This window comes from Hordeum vulgare, chromosome 7H (assembly GCF_904849725.1).
Source record: "Hordeum vulgare subsp. vulgare chromosome 7H, MorexV3_pseudomolecules_assembly, whole genome shotgun sequence".
Taxonomy (NCBI): Eukaryota; Viridiplantae; Streptophyta; class Magnoliopsida; order Poales; family Poaceae; genus Hordeum; species Hordeum vulgare.
In genome coordinates, this window is record NC_058524.1 from 606,929,552 (window position 1) to 606,939,964 (window position 10,413).

General features: G+C 41.5%; 1 long non-coding RNA gene across 1 annotated transcript; it reads left to right on the plus strand.

Annotated features, from left to right (window-relative positions):
* Positions 1-1,501: 1,501 nt before the first annotated feature.
* Positions 1,502-2,324, plus strand: LOC123411894. Its single transcript, XR_006613351.1, has 2 exons — positions 1,502-1,647; positions 1,996-2,324. It is a non-coding gene; the product is annotated as an uncharacterized LOC123411894 (long non-coding RNA).
* Positions 2,325-10,413: the final 8,089 nt, after the last annotated feature.

The following is a 10,413-nucleotide window of genomic DNA, read 5'->3' on the forward strand; positions in this document are numbered from 1 at the left end:
CTCTTTCGATGATTTTCTGATATATCAATTAATGAAAAACTTAGCAAATCATTATCCTTGTCGGGCAGGGTTTGGAAGCGGTTCAAGTGCGTGACTCCCGGTATCGAGCCTGAGAAGCTGACCTTTAGAGCGGCTCAGGTAAGTAGTAGTATGATATACTTCTATTTTCAATACATCTATGATGCTAGATTATTATTTTGATTATATATATTCTATTCTCGTAAAGTGCGACCAGCAGCCACGGGGGACGCATCTATGCGGATACTATGTTTGCGAGACCATTCGCACGTTTACCTCTGAGCACAAGGATCACAGATTCGATGTAAGCAATGAACATTCACACCTGTATTTTTACCCGTCATTCTTTGTTATCATGATTGATATTCATATTCATCTCCTCTTCTTATATAATACACGACCATGAGGACGAAGGTCCTACCAGAGCAACGTGTGATTGCTGTTGCAGAGGAGCTTGCGACCTTTCTGAGGACGGAAGCTATAGATGACAAAGGAGAATTTAGTGTAGCTAGGGCCATTACTGATGTTCATTCATGTAATCGAATAGACGGGCTCTAGTCCCGATAATTCAGATCTCCATATAATTGTATATATATATGCTCGCTTGTAAGATAAGTTAATCTTATATATATATGCATAATTATTTCTATTTAAATTATATGAAAACTAATTCCCGAACACCAAACGAGGCATCACGTTAATCTTCCGAACACCTAAACCCTAAAACCCAAAAATAATTTCATTCAATAAAAAAACCAAAAATAAGCAAAATCTGAAACTCTTTAGTCCCGGTCCGTGTAACGAACCGGGACTAAAGGGCCTGCCCCTGGGGCGCTACGAGGCGCCCACGTGGAGCACCTTTAGTCCCGGCTTGGAACATGGCCGGGACTAAAGGTTAGGCCTTTAGTCCCGCCCCTTACGGGCCGGGGCTAAAGGCCCCGTCCCCACTAGTGCTTCGTCGCATGCATTGGTGGAGACGGTTTTCAAAACATCTCAATTAGTAGGGTAATTAATGTCATGCACCTTATTTCCTTTTAATTGTGAAAAATTATCGTTTTGAAGATACGGCCAATATACTATATCATTATGTGTCATGCATTTCAATAAATAAAGTGATCTATAATAATAATATATGATATTATGAATTAAAAAGGTAGTATCATACACTAAGCATGATACTAGTGAATGATAATACCCATTACAACCAGCTTCTTAAGGCATTACATATTATATATGCACGTGTACCATGGTATAATTAATGAGTCTTTAATTATTGATAAATACTTATATCTTTGTTTTCTGGTGCCAATGCAAAGACCTACATTCGCGTAGAGACAAACAAACATTAATGAACCTCCAGCTAATAGATGGTACTCTTGCATTAGTGTAAGATGAGAAGACATGATACGATTTGATGAACCTCCCCCATGACCAAAGAACCCCTCGCTCACACGTATATATAAGCTACGAACACCATCACACAACACACAAAACACCGTCAAGAAGAAGAGGAATAATTAGCTAGCCAGTCATTCGCCATGGCACATGCCAGGAAGAACACACAGTTTCTGTGCGTGGCCATAGTTCTTCTGGTGGTCATGTCAGCCTCCCTGTCCTGCAACGCCAATGGTATGTGATGTAGAGTAGTACTGTCTCGTTTCCGGTTTATAAGATTTACGCGTATCGCTAGATCTATAATTTAACCAATATAAAATGAATAGTATAGTCTAAAAATTATAACATTGCAAAGTTGACAATTTGAAGTTTTTAATGATACGTGTTCATGATATATAAGTTGCACGTTGGTCTTGGTCTATTTCTCAATTTAGATGTACGCGCAAGCCTTATAAACCAGAAAGAAAGAAGGTAGTATTTCGTATTTCTTACTACATGATGCTTCATTCTTCCATTCTTTCCTTCACATGAAACACACAAGTACTAATTGTTCGTCCCTTTTGTGTGTGCGTGCATGTGCAGATACGTATCCCAATCCATGGTGTAACTATATGTGGGAATGCAGAAGACCGGTGCATGATCAGGACCAGCGCAAGTGTCGAAACTTATGCGTAAGCTTAGGCTTCGACTACCTCAAGAGCTTTTGCCGAAGCGATGACGGCGATTGTTGTTGCCATAAGTAATCTCAATTCGATGACTTTGGGATGATCTCTGGATGACGATGGTTGTTATGTGCTACTTAGAAAGCTATAGCTGTTAGTGTGTGTGTGTTCGTCTCGTCCCGTTGTAAGAACAAGAGCAAAAAATGAAAAATATGAATGGTGTTGAAAACTCTGTAGCCTTTAAAGTCATGCATGTCACACTTGCAGAAAAAAAAACGAGAAAGGAAAGGAACGAGCCAACAAGCGCAAAGGCGCAGAGTTTACGTTGTGGTTAGAGTGGGCTGGCGAGGTTTTATGAGCTCAGAGATTGCGGTGGTGATTGGCCATGGGAATCCCTATTTGAGCACATGGGATCAATCGCGTGAGGGTAGCCCAGATGGGTCGGCCCAGCCGCATGGGAGGCAAAGGTCTGTTTCTTTTTTTTCTATTTTCTGTTCTCATTCTTTGCTTTATTTTGTACTTTATTTATGTTCTAAAATACAGATTTAAAAAATGTTAAAAATGTTGAATAAGTACTAAAACTGTTGACCAAGTATTTGGAAATTTTGAATAAGTATTAAAAATGTTGGGCAAGTATTTGAAAAATGTTAAAAAATTATATGAAAAATATTGAATAAGTATTCAAATATTGAGCAACAAGTTGAAAATGTTAAATAAATATTAAAAAGTGTTGAACGAGTATTCAAAAAATACAAGTATTTGAAAATGTTGAATAATTATTAAGATGTTACAAAAATTATTTCAATGAATAAATAATAATAAATGTTGAATGAGTATTTAAAAAGTATTTAACAAATGTTGAAATAACTATTAAAATGTTGAATAAGTATTTAAAAAATGTTAAATAAGCATTCAGAAAAAGTTGAATGTGTATACAAAAAATGATGATCACTAACTAAAAAAATGGTTTTTGACACATACGAAAATGTAGAGTGAAAACGAAAACAAACATAAGAAAAAATTGAATGAAAACCATAAATAGAGAATAAAAAAGAAACCCAAACAAAAAATGAAGAAGAAACAAAAATGCAAGAAAAAGAACAAAGAAACAAAATGCAAACAAGAATGAAACAATTGGAGAAAAATAAAAGAAACAAAAAAAATGTTGCAAGTGGTCTAGCAGACCCGGTATCGAATACAGGTTTCTCCTGTTTTACTTCTTTATTTTCCTTTTAACATACCCAAACAGGCTGGCTACCATATAAACCCCTCTGGATTGGAAATCTAAGAGATCTGATTTTTTTTCCGGAAATCTAGGCATTGGTGTTGGCGTTGGCATTGTCGTTGTGGTTTTACGATTCTGAACTTCTTCAAAAGAGGAAAATTACTTCAAGAGAAAAACAATTCTTTCGAGATACCCTTAAAAAATTAATTAATAAATTAAGAGTGCTTTTAATTTGTATTCACAGTATATTGATGGTCTGCTATTTTTCGTACAAATTTTAGGAGGATTACAAATAATATATAACTATTTACCGGAACACAAATATGATATTCTCACACCGGTTGGTGCACGTCCGGTCCTAGAATCGCCAATTGACATGACGATTCTACATTCAGTCGTAGTACAACAAATAATCTCTACAAAAGTCGTGTGAGAAGTATAAATAAATCAGCATCCATTGTGTAACAGTGATGCGTGTGTTTTCGTTGTAGGGCCTGAATTTGTTGTATGTGCCTGTAGATGCTCTAAGCCAGCACCGCCACCACTATCCCAACGCCTTCTTCCCCGACCTCCGCATCACCGTCTCCACCGCTCACCGGTGCAGCTCCTCCGGCAACCTGCTCTTTTACCCCGGCGAGAGCTCGGGCAATCTTCCTGAGCCATTCGACAACCTTAGAAATGATGCCCGCCTTGTACGCGATCCAGCTGACATGGCAAGCTCCGGTCAGCACCGGCAGCCCGCTTCCCACCTACGAACACAGAGTACAACAATGTTTCATGCTTCGGCTCTTGATTGATCAAACGAGGGAAACCACCATGTATGGATCTTACCAAATGGAGAATCTTCTCTATAACCCATGGGCCATGTGCATTCCCCACATAATCGACAAATTGGTAGATGACGATGAGCATCTCGGCCACTGTAACCTGGAGATCGCGGAGCGAGTTTTGATTGCCTCCATCCTCTTTCATCTGTGACACAAGTTTGAATGGGTGTAAAAATATTTCAATACTTCCCACATCCCGTAATTGTCATGTAGTAGTGTTATAGGCGTTCTGCTTTGATCGAACTTTTACCTGCTTGTGTATGAGCACGCATGCTTCAAGCAATACAGTAAAAATTTTGATTGCGGGGATCGCGACAGTGTGCCAGGAGTGATCCTTGGGGATTACCATCCCACGGCAAAGCAAGAAAACTCCAGCTGCCATCAGTGTTGCCATGCCTACGATCTGTAAGAAAACGTTGCAGAGTAAAAGTCATGCGGTGAATCCTAAACTCTTTTTTTTTTGCTAAACTCTGTTGCTAATGCATTAAACTAAATTTAAAATACATCTCCATCCTTGTTATTTGCAAAGGTAGAATAATTCTGCCCGTGCTATGATACCTGTAACAGAGGACCATGAGTAAACAGTTGTTGGATGTATTCAGTGCTAAACTCTGTCTTTTCCCTGGTGAATGCTAAACTTTGTTGCTAATGAATTACATTGACTTGAAAATTTACCACCTTCCTATTTGCAAATGTAGAATAATGATAAACTCTGTTTAACCACTTGCGGGTGCATTCAAAACTCTGGGTTTTATTTTTCAGTTCAAAAAACACAAAACTCTGTTTTCTTCTTTTCCAGTGAATGCTAAACTCTGTTTTTTCTTTTGCGGTGAATGCTAAACTCTGTTGCTAATGCATTAAATTATTGCCTTCCGTGTCGCAACCGAAAAATTAGAGTCATCTACTGTAAATATATTTTCAAATTCTGCTTGTGCCATGATAATGGTAATAGAGGACTATGACTAAACTCTGTTTTTCCTCCATGAATGCAAAACCCTGTTGCTAATGCATCACATTGACTTGAAAATTTCCCATGGAGATGCTTTGTACTTCCGATGAACTTTTCCTTGGAGATGGATTCACCACTGTGGCACTGTCAATATACGTACTGATGATTGTGCTCGTGCTATGATAATTGTAAGTTGTAATGGAGGAATATCACTACCTGATGGCAGGGTCAAAACGAAAGCTACTCCATATAGCTAGCATGCTCTGTTTCTCAGAGCAGAAAGTTTGGGCCTCCGATGGTGCATAAAGTTTTAGCATGTCAACTAAAGTTCAAAATACCAGAAACATTCAGTTCATAGGAAATTTGATTCAATTCCAAGGCTATTTTTTTTTCTTTTAGATATTTACTGGAAGAGAACACCTTCCCTAGTGTCATAACTAAGTGGTTCATAATTGAAAACGTACTGATAATCTGGTACGACTTACCCTGGTCCTGGCCCAAGCTCTGCGATTCATGTTGAGATGAGTAGTGATACAAGTGAAGGAACAACGCCAGCAAACACACCAGCGCAAACATCTCAGATCCCTTGGTTTGAACAGAATGGTACGCTGTGACGAACATCTTAAAACAGCCGACCGATTTTGCCACCAGCGAGAAATTGTCGAAGAATAACTCGTCGGCATCATTACGCGCCGAATACATGAACCTGGAAGATATTAAGTAAATATGCTGTAACTACCTCATGGTCATCAGCCGGAAGGAGCATATAAGCTATGGGCAACTCGTGAATTAAATCATGTTTGGCTGCATTTCTTTATCTTACGTCTGTTCGATGCAGAGCGCGAGAATGGCGAAGTTCACGATGGAGTTCATGATCATACTGCCAACAGCGAAAGTTCCTGCCTCCATGTCCTGCAGGTGTTTTGATCGCCTCCTTCTTCTGCAGATGCAGTTAGCAGCGGGAGGCCTGTTGTACAACACAAAGGTGAACAAGCTGACCCACTGTCTCAAAGGCCGAACAGGGAGAGCATCGTAGCGCGGCGTGTGGCAGAGACAGGCAGAGCAAGCGATATGATGTGAAGGTGGGCGTAGCCGAACACGGAGAGCATAGCAGCGCGGCGTGTGGCAAAACACGCGATCTGAAGCTCGGCACAGCCAAACACGCGATTTTGCCATGATTGACAAAATACTGCTTTCCCGGGTTTCATTCCACCATCGGATGAAATAAAGAGGTCTCATTGGACAGATCACAGATGAATGGAGAACAACAAGAATATGATCCATCGCAGCTACAATTCATGGTTTAATTTACCATTCTGGAAAAGGGTCTGTAAGTGACATACCCGTGGCTCTTGTGCAGATGATGCTATCGGCAATAGAAACCTTCTTCTGCAGTTGTAGTTAGCAATGGGAGCAGACAGCCGAGAACTGCACGCCCTGCCTCACAACATAGTTCGAACAGACGGGCAACTCTGAGGATGGCTAAAAAATGTCCTGGTGCGCGGGCTTGCTTACTTGCTTTGCTCCCCCCGGTTTTTGTTGCACAGTTAACAAGTAATTGTCCTTTTTGAACTTGTGGTGCTGGTGTTCTTGCCCTTTTCGTTTCAGACCTTTAACAATTCAACTCGAACGATCGCTCACGAGGCAGACTTGCGTTCTGCTACGGTGAGTCGTAATAGAGCCCAGGTTGGTTGAAGAATGCTTGTGGGAGCGACGTTTCTCTTCTCTTGCTGATCTGCATCCGGGCTCATGAAAAAAATCAAAACAAATACTAAAAAATACCTCATGCATCGAAATATCTACCACATATTTTTTTAAAATACTTTTAATTTTCTCTAGAATTTGTTTTTAAATTTTTCATCAGCAGAAGCAGATGAGCCTAGGAGCTGACTTGGATTTTCGATTGGTTGTGTGCTATTCTCATTGTGGTTTGAGGCTGGTCGTAATGTGAATATCATAAGTAGTATTATGCATATCAACTAGGCATATTTGATGAGATGTCATATAATTAAATGAAAATAAAGAGTCTTGAGTATCATATTATGATATCGTATCATATTAAATGTTGTGTTACTATGTGTCAGGCATAACTATAAATGAACTATTCTATGATACTAACATATGATAATATACATTACGGATGTAGTATCATACACTAGTATCATATGCATGATATTAGTATATGATACTCCTCATTACAACCAGCATGATGCCCGTCGAGCTCCTGTGTTCCTTTTTGTGATAGTGGTTAGCTCCCTTGCGAAAAGATTTGCTTTTTGGTAATATTTTTGTTTAGCTCAGTGATGGTTACTGTCGACAGGTTTTTGCCCATCGTGGATGATTCGTTTTAGAGGCATTTTTGCGGTGGGTTTTCGTCGATGCTCTAACTCGCTCTCCCTTTTTGACCTTCTATTTAAAATTGTCTAGCTTCTTTTGAAACATGGTTTCTGTCTTGGTGAGACCGTAATACCGACTTGAAGGATGTATTTTCATTAAGTGATTGATGAAAAGGGGGGTAAGCTCGGTTGAAAAAAATGTATGAAGTGAAATGCATAAATAAAAGTAGTCCCACTTTTTTGAAATGAAAAATTAGTACCGGTTCTGGGTTGAGTTGTCACGCATCACACTGATTCACATTTGCAAATCTATACCGGACGTGGGTTTTGGGCGGGCGAGGTGTTTCTGATCTCGTGCAAGGGGCTTGAAACGCCTGATCCCGTGCCACGCGTCCCTCATGTAGCACATGCTTGTTGCGGCCGTGAGATTCATCTACTCTTGCTACAGTCAAGACGAAGGGCCTGTTCGAAGGCCCTCCGGCTCCGCAACCCCACTCTCGGAGTTGGTGGAGCAGCAGCTAAAAATCATGGAACGAGGGAAAGGGTGCTTCACAGATCCTCAAATTTCAGGTAGGTGAAGGGTCACCGGCCATCTCTAAAGAGACGACACTGGCTCCTCCTTGCGGTATGACGCCCTCCATGAGTCCCTTCCATGCCACAAACTTTTTGACAAACACCTTGTACTCGTTTGTTTGATATTTGTCCCGGTTGGGTCTTGTTGCGCTAATGCAGGCTAAAAATCAACATTCACATGTAGTTTAGTTGTCTTCATTAGCCTATTTGCATGAGGGGACCAATATGTTAGCATGCTGTTTGGTTGGTTGTGTTACTATTGTTACACAAACAACACGTTGTTTGGTTGTAACCAGCTAAAGATGCGATCATCACTTCTCACTAGTGATGACCTTATTACACACTCACAATATTGTCTTCCATTAGCTAGGAAACAAATGGCAGTTTATCCTAACTACTAGCAAATGACATTACAAATTATTAAGTGCCAATATGGTCGAATAGTCCAAAGTTCAGTGATGCTACTTAGGTGGAAGTGCATCCTCCTCTTCCTCTTCATCTCCTTCTCCCCCCTTCTTCTGTTGTTGTTGTTGTTGTTGTTGTTGCCTCTTCTTCTTCTTCTTCTTTAGATCCTAGTCTGACCTCTGTTATCCCACATTGCCCGAGCCAACTTCATCCTTGTGGTCTTTCATCCTTCGTTTTCAAATGCCTCCACACCATGGCCGGATCTAATCACCTCATCAGGAGTCACATCATCCTCCTCCGGCACATGTTCATCAGTTCCTCATTGCAGAATCCAGTTGTGAATGATGCAACACGCAAGAACAAGCTTGGCGTGGATATGATACGGGTGGAATGTCTTCTGATCCAAGATCTTAAAGTTGTTCTTCAGCGCTCTAAATGCCCTTCAACAGTTACTCTAAGGCTCAAGCGTCTGAGACTGAACAACTCCCGTGGAGTCCTAGAATAGTTCCCACCAGAGAACTCGTTCAGATGGAACCTGGTTTTTCTGATGGGTGGAAGAACACCTCGCCAAGAAGCATAGCTAACATCTCCTAGGTAGAACTTGCCATTTGGGATGTTAATGCCATCATCTCTACACACGTTGTCACTGAGAATGTTAGCATCATGTGTTGATCCTTCCTAGCCATCCAAGGCATATGTAAACTTCAGATCAAAGTCAACATCACCAAGCACATTTGGGCTTGTGTACTGTTTTCTCCCTGTATATGCTACAGCTTGTGACCTCGGCACTCTGGTAGTGACATGAGTATGATCTATTGGGTCAATGGAATCCTGAAATGGCATTAGAAGATGGTGTTATGCCTAGTACAAGAACAAGAACATGATATGAAGGCATTAACAACGTTATTTGAAGTACCTAGAGATGGTTTCCATTGATCACCTGAACATGTTGTGGATAACCCTGAACCTCTGGTTATGGCCAAAAATATGCAAATCAAGGCCACTTGCTCGTCAACACTGGTGCAGATGCTATCTTCTAGCAGCCCCCGCGTCCTAAAGGTCTGGACAAGTCTTGCAAATGGTGCTCTTTTTATTCTAAGGATCCACAGAGCCTCTGTGTCGTTGCAGTTGTAGTTGTAGTTCAGATTCAATATCTTCTCACTAAATCGGATTAACATCGGACCTAACGGATAAGAGGTCTCTCATTCGGACTAAGAGCTCTCTTGTGGACCAACATGATCCAGGTCTGAACCACAACTATGATGCTGCGTAAACTAGAAGATTCATTTTTTCATTGACAACCTAAGCTATATCCATGATGCAGTCAGCCTATGTGCTACCGACCATAAACGGTACTAGCAGAGGAGGGGGAGGGGTAGATTACCAGCTTCCGGCTCACGGGAGACATGCGAGAGACGAGGATGGAAAGATGGAGTCGAAGAAGAAGGGAAGAAGCAGGTGCCGGTGCCAGGGAGTATCGCTGCAACCACCAATGTCGGCGTTGCCGCCATCATAGTTGTAGATGCGAGTCATTGCCGCTGACGACCAATAATAGAGGATGGCTTGTCTTAGAGCTATGGGTGAGTGAGTAAATGGGTGATGAGCATATATTTTCCGCCATCCCACCTCCGTAGATTGCCCCCTCCTACCATCTCCGACCCGACACCCCTGCAATGCGTGCTACGCCGCGTTCCCTTTTTGCGCCCAACTCATCCTAGCTTACAGGAAACTGCCGATTCGAGCGTTCTCACCGAGCCAGGTTCTAGGGTTATTTAAGTTCCATGCGGATGCGAGCCAGGCCTCAATGCAAGATACCAAACAACCCATTTTCATCCCGTGCGGGCCTAGTTGGGCTCTATGCAGGCAACCAAATGCGTCGCTTGTGCATGAGATTCTTGTTGCACACACAACCATCTCTCTCGACCTCCACCTCATGGTTCCTCGCGCCATCGTGGTACTACATCTTCTCCGACAGTCCTCCTCACAGGCTCGCTCCACGTATCTCTCTTCATGGTGCCCGCAC